Genomic DNA, 13,593 nt, shown 5'->3' with positions numbered 1-13,593 from the left:
ACCACTAGGTGGCGATATTATATTATGAAAGTGAAACCTCTCTGGCACCTTTTTCGAAGACTTGGCTATTTCTAAGGCCGAGAGATACACAAATATTAATAGAGAAAAAGAAATAAATTTAACTTTCATATATGTGATCTGCCTTAAATGTTCAAAGGGACCAGAAGCTTCCTTACAGGTGAGATTTTTTATCTAGTGGTGTGATGATTATAACCTTAGATGCACTTGTAAAGTGCCATTGAGTACGACTCATAGTGACTCTATGTAAAACAGATCTGAACCCTGTCTTATCCTGTACCATCCTTATCATTCGTGACACATTTGAACCCACTGCCGCATACACTGTTATCAGTTTATCTCATTGAGTGTCTTCCTCTCCTTCACTTACATACCTTCATGATTCTCAGCATAATGCCCCATTTCAAGGAATAATCTCTCTTAACAAAAATATGTTTAAAATATGCAAGGTGAAGCTTCACTATCTTTACCTCCAAGGAACACTCTGGCTGCATTTTCTCCGAGACCTTCTTGTTTGTTATTTTGACAGTCCATGCAGCATGCAGTTGCTGTTAAATGCCGTTGAGTTGCTTGTGACTCATAGAGACTCTATGCATAATAGCTCAGAACGCTGTCCTCTCCTGAGCCAAGCATGCAGTGGGCACTCAGTTATACTTAAAGGATGAATTGAGTCCATTTCTGAATAATTACCTTGTCACTGACAGAGCCATTTCAAAAGGGTGGCAAACTCTACAACAGAGGCCTAGAATGTTGGAGAGTTAGGAGCGATTTGTGATCCTGACAATTGGACAAAGACTCAGGAAGGCAGCATTTGGGAATACAGATATCTCAGAATTATCTGAGACTCTTATATTGCTTTGCAGCCACTAAATTTATCTTGACCAGATTTTACTTGTTTTTTAAGAAAAATTTTAAAATTTATTTTGTTATTTTTGTGTATGTGTACTATCAAATTGGATTTGACTGGTACAAGAGGAGACTGTCCCTCCTCCAACAAAGCAGCTGGTGCATTCGAACCACATACCTGTGATTGCAGAGCAGCTTCTTGTCCAAATGTTACGTGTTTAAAAATACGGGAATCGCATAAATTTTGTTGTTCTGCCACCCCCCTCCCCAAGTGTATGTAACATCTTAGAGTGGCCGAATCATGGAAGAGAACTCCAAAAAGAATTCAGTTGACTCTTCGATGCCTCTCATTCATTTGCTTATTTGTTAATTATTCAATACTTGAATTGAGCACTTATTATTTGCAAGGTATTGATCTAGGTGATGTAATCATGCCTGACCTTTTCCTTTGAGTTCACTTAAACACCAAATCATATCAGTGCTCACATCCAAATTCATCCGCTTCGCTTCTGTCATTGGAGCCTAGGCCTCTGTCTTTGATCCTATAAGTTATTGCATCAACCTGTTGTTTTACCCTTTACTATCCTCTCTCTCATCTTTTCAACTTGCAAGTATGATCATGATACACTTTTGCTTAAAACTCTTCTTTGCTTTCAGAAACAAGCCCAACTTTTTTCACTTGATTTACAAAGCTTGTGGTGTGATTGGGTCATGCTCATTTCCTTGGGTCCTGCTTTGTCTCTTCAAGTGCATCTTAACCCACTTGTCCCTTGTTCTATGTGCTCAGCCATGCTTCTCTCCTCCTGGGCCTTCTAATAAGCCAAGTCCTCCCTAAATTTCAGTCTTTGGTCTATGCTTTTGCTTTGCCTGGAAAATTCTTCTATCTCTGCCTATCTTCTTTCTCCTCATTCTTCAGGTTTCCTTTTACACATCATTTGTTCTGGGAAGCTTTTCCTGACCATTGCCAAGGTGAGCGTCCCCTCTTTCACATTACCTTCTACAGCTGATGCTGAGATTAAGACCTTGTCCTCTTCTACCTGCTCTGCTTATGAATTATGTGAAGGACAGTGTCTTCTCTCTCTTCACTACAGATCTGTACGCAGCTGAGTGCCTGGAACATTGTAAACGTTCAACAATAAAAGCCAAATGAGGAAATGAATTAAAAAGGAACATGATGCCTAATATGTCTCCTTTTTTTGAGTACTGTTGTTTTTGTGGTGTGCCGTCGAGTCAAAATTGACCCATAGCTGACCCTCTAGTGGATCTTCAAAGGAAGTTAAGTGCACGGGAGGCAATTGCCCATCTTTCTATGGAGTAGCTGGTGGATTTGAACTGTGTGTCTTTGGAATTGCAGAGTTTCTTACCACAGCTCCCTTTTGAATTTAGGGAGCTCTCGTGGGCTAGTGGCAAGAAGCTGAGCTGCAGTCTTTAAGGCCACCAGCTGCTCTGCAGGAGAAGGATAAGCAATCTTCTCCCATGCAACTAACTGAAACCCACCAGAGGGGCAGCTGTGAGCCAGTTGCAACTCTATGGTGCACAACCACCACCACCACCACCTATTAATATACGCTAATGGAACTAAATGGTGATGAGAAGAAGGAGAGATTACTCTGCTGCCATTTCAGGCTAGGTTAGTTTTTGCATGTAGAGATGATTTGAAGTGGTCTTGAGTGGAGGCAAGTGACACAGGAGAAGTTGGGGGGAAATTTGGGTAAGGACTTCTGGCAAGATTGAGAGGTAGAATTGGAGAGAACTTGCAGTTAGATTAGTATAGGGCCTTGAATGCCAGACTAGAAAACAGGGACTGTGTATGATAGCCAGTGGGAAGCCCCTGATAGTTTTTGAATGAAGGAAAGAAAGAACTAAATGAGAAACAAACAAAATACCAGAACACAACAATACCTCAAGCTACTGCCTTATAGTCAATTATGACTGCCAGCAACTTTCTAGAACAGGATAGAATTGCCTAAAGGGTTTTCAAAGCGAGAAAATATTAAAAAAATAGATTGTTACATTTTTCTCTCTCATCTGGTGATTTTGAACTGCTTACGTTTTGTTTAGCAGCTGAATGCATAAACCACTGTGTTACCAGGCTCCCATTAAGAAGGAGTTAGTATTAATCTCATGGCAGTGTGAAAGCTGAGTTGAAAAGAGACTGACCAGTAAGACTGTGTAGGAGACGATCACAGAAGTCAACGTAGGCGGTGATGAGGGTCTAAATTGTGTAGGTGAATGGAAACAGGGACAGAGGGGACATAATAAGAACCTGGCAATCAGAAACAAAGTGTGAGGAGAAGGGAGGAGTCGAATTTTGAGCCTAATTCATTGATGTACTGTCATTATTGACAACATGAAGCCCAGAGGAAGAACAAGTTTAAGGAAAAATGAACAACTTCATTTATCAAACTTTGGGATTATGGTTACAGATATATTTGACCAGTGGAAATCCAATGAACATTTGAGGCAAGTAAAGAAAACACCAGTGGGAAATAGTGACAGAGAATGTAATGCAACTGATGTTAGGTGCTATCAAGTTGATTGTGATTCATAGTGACCCCTGTACAACAGAATGAACACTACCTGGAACAGTGCTATTCGCACAATCATTGCTCTATTTGAACCCATTTTTGCAGCCACTATGTCAACCCATCTCATTGAAGGTCTTCCTCTTTTTTGATAATGCTTTACTGATCATGACTTCATCAGGGATTGGTGCCTCCTGATAATGTCTCAAGAGGAAGTTGCACCATTTTCCCTTTTAAGGAACTTTCTGGTTATTTTTTTCTAAGAAAGGTTTGATTGTTTTCTGGGCAACCCATAATATATTCCACCTTCTTTTACAGCATCACATTTCAAAGGCATTAGTTTGTCTATAATCTTCCTTATATTTTTGTGCAGCTTTCACTTGCATATGAGGCAATTGAAAAGACCAAGGTTTGCATCAGGCACACCTTAGTCCTGAAAGTGACATCTTTGCTCTCTCTTTTTTTTGTTGTTTTGTTTGTTTGTTTTAAAGGAGTCGACTTTATTTTGATTGTTTGGCCTAGAGTATTTGCAAAAATGTGGGCGTACATTTTAATGAAAAAACAAATGTTTTACACAGAAAACGAGTTATTGAGGAACGAAAGTATACTTCTCTAAGTAGCTATCATGATTTTTAAGACATTGGCTCAGTTCCTTCTCTTGTACCAAAAGCATAGGAATTTTAGGACTATGTTACAGAGCCTGGCAACTTAATCCTTTCTCTGCTGCTTATTAAGTCTGTCTTCTAGTTGGCTTGAATTAGGCTATGATAACAAAAACAAAATATTTCCCTTGAAGAGTTCTAGGTAAAGCAGAGCCTAGTTATGTGAACAATCTAACCAGGTAATTCACTGTTTTGTCCATAGGGCTTCCTCTTGACACTAAAAATCAGAGAACAAGTGACTCAAAGAATGACTCTGTTGAAAGGGATTTCATTCCTTTTCTAGACACAGAACCCATTGGTTACAAATAAAGTAAGACTTTCAAAATTAGATTTAGAAATTGATGGTGGTTGTTTGGTATTTTTTTAACTCCACAACAATAAACTACTAAATAAATAAAATAATTAAAGAAACCCACACAACCAAAAACAATATAAGAAAACAGCATCAAAAGAAAAAAATGCTTAACAGTGTCATTACATTTTTGCTAGTTCTCAGGTTCCTTTTTTTACATTTAAATTTATTATTAATTTCAGTAAAAATTTACAGAGGCTTTGGATTTCCATTCATTCACTGTTGCACATTACTCCCCTCCCGAGCCTCCCCCAGAACACTACCCTCTTGGAAAAGTAAAAGAAAAATTCTTGCATTGTTTTACAAAACCTCCTTCAGGTCCACTCCACCATGTAGCCATCGCTCTAGACGCCTGTCATGACAGAAATACCTAATCACATATCTCTTTTAAACAGTTTTCTCCCTCTGTTTCAGTGCAGTATACATGATTAAACCCATTATACTCAGTCTCTCCCCAACCCCAAGGTCAGTCTTCTTTTACAACAGTGGCACCATGCAATATTTGTCCTTTTGTGACTGGGAGACTTCACTCAGCATAATGTTTTCCATAGTCAACCATTTTGAATACTATTGCATGATCTTTGCTCTTTTAACACTTTAATAACTCTTGCACCATAGTTGCCTAGTGTAATATATTGCTTGATTTCTTGACTGCTGCATCTACAGATACTGTTTGTTGTTGTTATGTGCCATCGAGTTTCTTGTGACTTATAATGATCTTATGCTCAGAATTCTGTCTTATCCTGAGCCAATATCACTGTCTCTGATACACCTACAGCCATTACCCTAGTTACTGTATCAGTCCATCTCATCTGTGATCTTCCTCTCTTGTGCTGTTCCTCTATCTTTCCAAGCATGATGTCCTTTTCCAAAGATTGGTCTCTCCTGGCTACATGCCGAAAGTATATGAGACAGGGCTTAAAAATCCTTACCTTAAAGGAGCAGGTTCGTTTCACCCTTTGCAAGACAGACCTGTTTGTTTTCTTGACACTTCATGATATGTTCAATACTCTTTTCCAGCACCACAACTCAAAATCATCTATTCTTTTCTGCCATACTTAGTTATTTTCCAGCTCTGATACTCTAGCTTAGGGCTCTGAAATTTGCTCACTTTTTCTTTTCTTAATTTTTATTATTTTATGCCTAGGTCCTTTATTCATCTTAATTTCATTTTTGTATATTATGCAAGATCTATATTTCAGTTTTCTGCAAGTAGACATTCAGTTTGACCAGTACATTTTGATAAAGAGGCTGTCTTTGCCCTACTTCATAGATTTCATCTTTTGATAGATTTACTTCTGGGTTCTCAGTTCTAGTTCATTGATCTACATACCTGTTGCTGTACCAGTTTTAAGCTGTGTTTACTGTGGCTGTGTAGCAGGTTTTGAGATCAGGAAGGGTAAGTGCTTTGTTTTTCTTCCTTGGCATCACTTTCTTATCCAGAGTCTCCTCCTTTTTCACATGAAGTTGGTGATTACTTTTTCCATTTATTTGAAAAATTATTATGGAATCTGGATCCAGATTTCATTGTATTTGTAAACTGCTTTTGGTAGTATTGCCATTTTCATAAAGCTATGTCTTGAGATCCATAAGCATGATATATTTCCCCATTTATGTAGGTCTCTTTGGGTCTCTTTGAATAGTGTTTTCTTTGTATAAGTCTTTTGTAAATCAGGTTAGATTTACTCCATGCTCAATCCTTTTAGTGGTTACTGTAAAGGCATTGCTTTCCCTGGTCCCTTTCCAGAGTTCTATTTGCAACTGTAGAAGAATCCAAATGACTTTATACATTGATCTTATACTCTGTCACCTCATAAAATTTTACTTTTAAAATGTGCATGAGACACAAGACTGGAAGAAGCAGGCAGATACCAAGATACACATCCTGGTGTCACAGCTTTGGAGCTTCTCGTTATCTAGTGTGGAAGCAGATACAAATAGTAAGGTTAAAGGGTGGGAGAAGTACAGAGAGGAAGGACTTGTGTTTGGCACATCAAGGCAGAGGTGGTCCTGGACCTGAGGGTTCATTATTAGAGCTGGTGAAAGTATCAATAGGAATATGTGAGAAGTTGGAGGAAAATGAAGGCAAAGTGAATGAAGACTGAGAAGAGGCAAGTGATTGAGATAATTATGAAGTTATTGGTGAACAATGAGTGAGCAATTTTAGTAGTGTGATAAAGAAAGAGAGAGAGAAAGAGAGAACCCCTGTGATTGAAATAAAGAGAATATAGGTTTCTTCTTTCTTCAGTTACAGATCAAGCCAAACCAATCTAGAAGTATTCCCTTGCTCTCAATGATGTATTTGTAGATAATGTTTCATCTGGATGTTATTACTTCTGCCTCTGCCCTTCTTCCAAGTATGACTTTTTGTTGCTGTCCCTTGAAAGGACGTTTTGCCATCACAATATACTCATCTAGAAATATGTTTTGCTCTACATAAACCTTATTTTCAAGCTTGAGTGCTGTCCAACTGAGACAAAGATAACAACTGTGGTTATTGCATTTTACAGTAAGTATATCTATGCAATTTGCTTTCATAAGTTGAATCCATATTCCTACATGAACTGTAATGCTAATTTACTAATAGCTTCTCTGGAATTTGCTTCTTGCAATTACTGCATCAGAATTTGGACAAGGCGAGATGTAACAAATTCCAAAAAGTATGGAGCTCTGAGGTAGGTTTTTTTAAGTCAATAGTTCTTTATCTTAGATATATATTGTTCCTTTAAAGATATTGAAATAAAAATTAGAATACTCATTCTATTTATGAATACTCAGATACTTCCACTTCTCTTCCTTTTATAGATTTAGAATCTCATGCATTCACTTTCATTCTACCTAAGAGATATTTTTCAACATTCCTTTGAGTGCAGCTTTATTGACAATTTATTTCAATTTTGTTTTTAAATAATGTTTTTTTCTGGTTTTGTTTTTGCTGAATTGATAATTGGGATGTTATTTGGGGCTTTACTGGTTTGGGGTTTTTTTAGGACTTTAAAGATGCCACTTTATGCTTTGGGTTTTTTCCTTAGGTTGTTTCTGACAAGAAGTCTGATTCCATTCTTAAATTTATTCCTCAATTTTCATTTTTCCCTTTCAACTGGCTGCTTTTAAAATACTTTTTTAAAATCACTAGTTTTAGGCAATTTGAATTTAATGTGCTTTACTATAGATAGAGAGCTCTAGGGAGCTCTGGTGGCCTATTGGCGAGAAGCTGCGCTGCAATTCTGAAGGCACAGAGTTCAAATCCACCAGATGCTCTGTGAGATTAGGATGAGTATTCTCTTCAGATATGATTAACTGCCTCTGAAAACCCACCTGTGGGTCAACGTGAGACAGTTCCAACTCAACAGTACACAACAACAAGTGTCTTAGTTCATAGTTGCTCTGCTATCCTAAAGGTGACAATTCTCTGGTGGTTTGAATCTACAGTAGTTCTGAGGGAGAAAGGTGGGTGATCTCCTGTGGTGTGATTTACAGTCTCAGAAACTCGAGGGAGAGTAAGCAATGAGTTGGTAATGAGAGTTTCTAGTATGGATTTCTCTGTGTTTTCTTTGGCTTGAGATTCTTGAATCTTTGGTTTCAATTTTAATTAATTTTGTAAAAATAAATCCATTGTTTCTTTGCTGTTGTTGCATTCCACCAGACAGAATTGAGTCTTAGCTGATTCTCCAGTGGGTTTTCAGAAGAGGCCTTTAATTGCTCGGGAGCAGATTGCCCATCCTTTTGCCACAGAGCAGCTGGTGGATTCAAACCACAACTATAGGGGTGACAGTGCAGCATTTCCCACTTGGTCACCAGCGCTCCCATTATTTCCTTGTTATTGTTGTACCAAGTCGAATTGGACCCACTGCTGACCCTTTTCTGTCCCCCTACCTCCCTCTTTCTGGGATTCTATTTACATATATTTTAGGTTGCAGAAGTTGTTCCACCACTCTTCGATGATCTTCCCCCCCCCTTCTCTGTTTTATTTTGGATTGTTCTCATTGCTGTGCTTTCTAATTCTCCACTCTCCTTTCCCCTCACTTCAGTATCTAATCTGCTGAAATCCAATATTATGTAGTTTTTCCAGGATGTTTTCACCCCTAGATGTTTTTCACCTGTATAATTTTTTTTTACTTCATAGATGTTTGAAGCATATGAAAAATGTCTTCCATATCTCTACTTAGTATCTTCCCTGAACATATAGTATATGGTTATTATATCTGTTGTAATATTTGTTTCTATTAATTCTATTATCTGTTACTTCTAAATTAGTTTCTATTGATTGCTTTCTCTCTTCACTATGGGTCATGCTTTCCTGCTTGTTTGCATGCCTATCAATTTTATACTGGGTGCCAGACATTGTGACTTTTACCTTATTAGGTAGTAGATTGTGAACCTATAAATATTTTCAGACTTTGTTTTGGGGTGAAGTGAAATAACTTGAAAATTGTCTTATCCTTTCTGGTCTTGCTTTTGAGCTTTGTTAGATGACATTAGAGCAGCATTTAGTTTGGGCAAACTCTTCTGAGTTCTCTATCCAATGCCCCATGAATTAGGAGGTCTTTCCACATTGGTTGGTGAAAAGACAGAGTTGGTGAGTTTCAGAGATTTCCCCTTCGGATCCTTTCAGCTGATTCTTTCCCAGCTTTTAGGGGTAGTTTCCTTTTACCTGTTAGCTCACCAACACTTTGCTGAAGACTTGGTAGGGTGGAGAAGCCACTGTAGATCTTTGGAGCTCTCTCTTTGGAGGTCTACTTTTTCTGATACGCTGTCCTATGACCTCCCTAGATTTCTTGACTCCAGGGTTTGCAATTGTCTTGAGTTCCCTCACTCTTTCAGGAAGTCTCTCTAGGCGAATAAGCTTAGGTGATCACAGGACTTGCTTTGTTTTATGTTTCCTGGGAATCACTTTTCTTCATTGGCTGATGTTCAGTATCTTCCCCCCTTCCCTTTGTTGTATACTGTCCGACTGGCACAGGAGGAGATTGCCACTCCTTCTCCAGTAGAGCATCTGGTGGAGTCCAACAATGCGTCTTTGGGATTGCAGTGCAGCTTCTTGTCACCAGGCCACCAGAGCTCCCTTTTATGTTTAGTATCTTGAAAACGATATTATTCCATCATGACTGAAGTTCAAGTCTGTATTCTTCTTTAAGCTTGAAAAAACTTTCTTAAGGCAGGATTATGCCAAACCAAGTTTCATGTTGTCTCGTCAGGAAAAGAGACTTAAAAAAAAATTACAAAGGCTTTTAACCTAACTGTAGAGCCATTGGGCCATTCGAGGAGAAATGGAAATACTATGCTTCCTCATTTTCTTCAGGGTTTTGGCTTTTTCATTTTGGTTCAGCATAACGATTTCCCATTCCTTTGATGGTGAGGATCTTTGTCTTTTCCCCTTTGGAGCAGCAACACCTCTCAGCTCACACTTGAGAGCTTGAATTTGTTGCTTGCTTCCCACTTAGACCCTGTTTGTGTATGTAGGTCACCAAAGGCTTAGACATCTGAGGCAAATTGAAGTTTCTTAGTGGTATTTACAGCAACCAGCATCTGCTCCTGTGGAGAACCATTCACCCTTTAAAGACACTGTATTCTACCTTGAGGATGAATTGCAGGCATGCTTATAAAAAGCAAATCCTTCATTTTAAGGGTGAATGAAATACCACTTAACAAAGCATTCCAGCTGGTTAAATTTAGGACAAGGAAAAAAAACCTGACCCAAGAATATTTCTGGCTTTCAGCCCAGAGTATTTTTCCTTTTAGAGTGAATTTGGTACATTTTCATTCATGTGGAACTGTTGCCTCCCAGCATTTTATTCTGGGATAGAGGGTCAACAATGGCTGGCTTGTTGCTAAAACCAATGGACACTTCTCAGTCATTAATCTACTTGACCTCCCAATGGTATTTGACACAGTTGACTATTACGTCCTCAGTACAACTCCTACTCCTTGGTTTTCCTTGTTTCATCCTGGCCTTTCTTTCTTTCCTGTCTTTTCAGTTAGCACTTTTTTTGGGTTCTATTCTGAGCCTTCTTCTCACATTGAACATTCTCTTTGGGCTTTCTTATCTTTGCTCATGACTTCTCTGAGAGTTTCTAAATTTGTATTTCTAGCCTTTGGTATTTTTCCTGAGCTTCAATATAATATTTTAAATTGTTCACTTGACACATTCGCTTGGATGGACAGTTAGGCAACTCAGTATTTGCAGAGTCACAGTTGAACTAATCAACTGTGACCTCAACTGTCATCTCTCATTTTCTCTCTGGATTCCATTTATTCTTCCTCCCATGTTTCCACCTCAGTAAAGGGAATTCTTCCCCCTCCCCCTTTTAATTAGTAAAGGGAATTTTTAAACATCTGATTTTTCATGTTAAGAACCTTTTATTTTTTCCAGTCATTCACCAAGTCCTGTTGATTCTACTTCTTTCCATACCTACAGTTATTAAACAAGAAGTACTTATGGCCTAATGGCAAGAAGCTGCGCTGCAATCCTAAAGGCATGTGGTCTGAATCCACCAGCTGCTCCATGGGAGAAACTTCCTCTGAAAACCTGCCAGAGGCTCAGCTATGGGTCAGTTCCGACTTGACGGAACACAGCAACAACAACAGTTATTATACTGATTTGGGCTATCATCTTTTACCTGGACTACTGGAAAATATTCTCCTAACAGTACTTATTGCTTTTGTCCTTTGTGCCTGTCCTACATCTACTTCTTTTTTAAAAATTAATTTTAATGAAAGTTTACAGAGACTTTGGATTTCCATTCATTCATTGTTGCACCCATATCTACTTTTCATATACTAGCTCCAGTAATCCTTAGAAACACAAATTAAAGCCTTTTATGTCCTTACTTAAAATATTTTAATGGCTGCCTTATTCTTTCAGAATGAAACTCAGGTGCCTTATAATATTATTTGAGGCCCATTTGATCTGAACACTCATCCCCTTGACCTTCTTGTATATGTCTCTGAATTGTGATGCTGACAAAAAGTATGGAATATCACAGACAAAAGAACAAGCAAGTAAGTCCTAGGAGTGTGAGCCAGAGTGCTCCTAGGAAGCAAGGAGAGTGAGGCTTTGTTTTAAGCACTTTGGGTGTGTTATCAGGAGAAGCCAAACTCTGGAGAAAGGTCATCATGCTGTAAAAGTAGTGATAGTGACAGAGACGAAGACACTCATGACCAAGTGACTATAATAATAGCTTTAAACACATCTGATATTTGTGAAGATGGTACAGAATTGGGCAGGGTCCCATTACATTTTTTAGTTGCTCAAAGATACAATGCTTTCCCACTTTCACTTTCTGGCCTTTGCATGTTTTCTTTTATTGTATCTACCTGTTACCTATCTTCTACCTTTCTTTCTTTTAAATTATGACTGCAACATCATTCTTGTTCCATTTTTCATTCCTGGCATGGCATACCATGTGATTATCTGATTAAAAGCGGCCAAAGCCAGTCCATCTCATCTTGCTAATGCCTACAAAGTTGAGGTTCATGTGTTCCAGTTCGTTTTTCACAACTAGTTTTCCAACATTCATATTCCATTCATATTCCAACTCTTAAAGGATGTTTGCAGCTGTTTCTCATTTTGATTGACTTCCAGTCTGGGCTCTACCTTTGATACCATAATTATCTGTGTTCCTCTATTATTCACAGGATTTGCAGAAGCCTACTTATGTAAGAAGTCTATGGCCAATCCTGCTTCTTACTCTGTCTTAATCTGGGGATTCTACTAAAACCTGTCCACCATGGGTGACCATTGTGGCATTTGACACTTGTGGCATAACTTTCTGCATCATAGCAACCCACAGATTACTTACTACAGCAAAGTGACAGACAAGAGAATGAAGGAAAAACCAAAACTGATGTCAGAAGAGGCTCTGGAAATCACACTAGAACATTAAGAAGCCAATGCTCTAGTAAAAGAGCTGAACAGATTTCAAAGGGTAGCTTAAGAAGATAAAACAAAGTATTATAATAAAATGTGCAGAGAGCTGGAATTAGAGAATGAAAAGGGAAGAACTCACTCGACATGTCTCAAGCTTCGAGAACTGAAAAACAATTTTAAACCTTGAATTGCTATGGATGCTATGGGCAAAATCTTGAATGATCCAGGAAGCATCAAAAGAAGATGGAGGGAATACACAAAATCACTCTACCAAAAAGAATTGGTCGACATTGAAATATTTCAGGGAATACCTACTATATGATTAAGAGCCAATGGGAGTGAAGGAAAAAGTTCAAGCTTCACTAAAGGTACCAGCAGAAAATAAGGCCCCAGGAATCAATGGGATGCCATTGGCATGTTTCAATGAACAGATGCAGCACTGGGCATGCTCACCAGTCTATGCTAGGAAATTTGGAGAACAGCTGCCTGGCCAACTGACTGGAAGAGATCCATATTTGACTGAAAGAGATCCATATTTGTTTCTATCATCAAGAAAGATAATCCAACAGAATGTGGAAATTATCAAACAATATCATTAATACTGAATGCAAGCAAAATACTACTGAAGATCATGAAGAAAAAAAAATGGCTGGGACAGTACATAGACAAAGAACTACCAGAAGTTCAAACTGGAATTTGGAGAGGCCATGGCACCTGGGATATCATTGCTGATGTCAGATGGATTCTGAAAGCAGAGACTATCAGAAGAATGTTTATCTGTGTCTTATTAACTATGCAAAGGAATTTGACTCTGTGTACTACCACAAATTATAGCTACCATTGCAAAGAACAGGAATCCCAGAACACTTAATTGTACTCACATGAAACCTTTACTTAGACAAAGAGGATGTTGTGGGAATAGAGCAAAGGAACACTGTGTTGTTGTTATGTGCTTTCAAGTTGTTTGCAACTCACAGTGACCCTATGTACAACATCTCTGAGCCCTGCTCTATCTTGAGCCAACCTTATCTCTGAAACCTACCCTCATTACCCCAGTCACGGAGTCAATCCATCTCATCCAGGGTCTTCCTACATAGTTTAAAATTAAGAAAGGGATTTCTCAGGATTATATCCTCTCTCCATACCTATTCACTTTGTATATTGAGGAACTTATTCACAAACCTTGACTCTATAAAGAAGAATGTGGCATCAATAACCTGTATTATGCAGCTGACACAGCCTTGCTTACTGAAAGCGAAGACTTAAAGTGCTTGCTGCAGAAGACCAAAGAATACAATCTTCATTATGGTTTGCATCTCA

The sequence above is a fragment of the Elephantulus edwardii genome, unplaced genomic scaffold, assembly GCF_000299155.1.
Source record: "Elephantulus edwardii isolate Elephantulus edwardi_28Jun2011 unplaced genomic scaffold, EleEdw1.0 scaffold00092, whole genome shotgun sequence".
Taxonomy (NCBI): domain Eukaryota; kingdom Metazoa; phylum Chordata; class Mammalia; order Macroscelidea; family Macroscelididae; genus Elephantulus; species Elephantulus edwardii.
The sequence above is the reverse complement of the archived record's forward strand: the minus strand, read 5'-3'. Positions refer to the sequence as shown.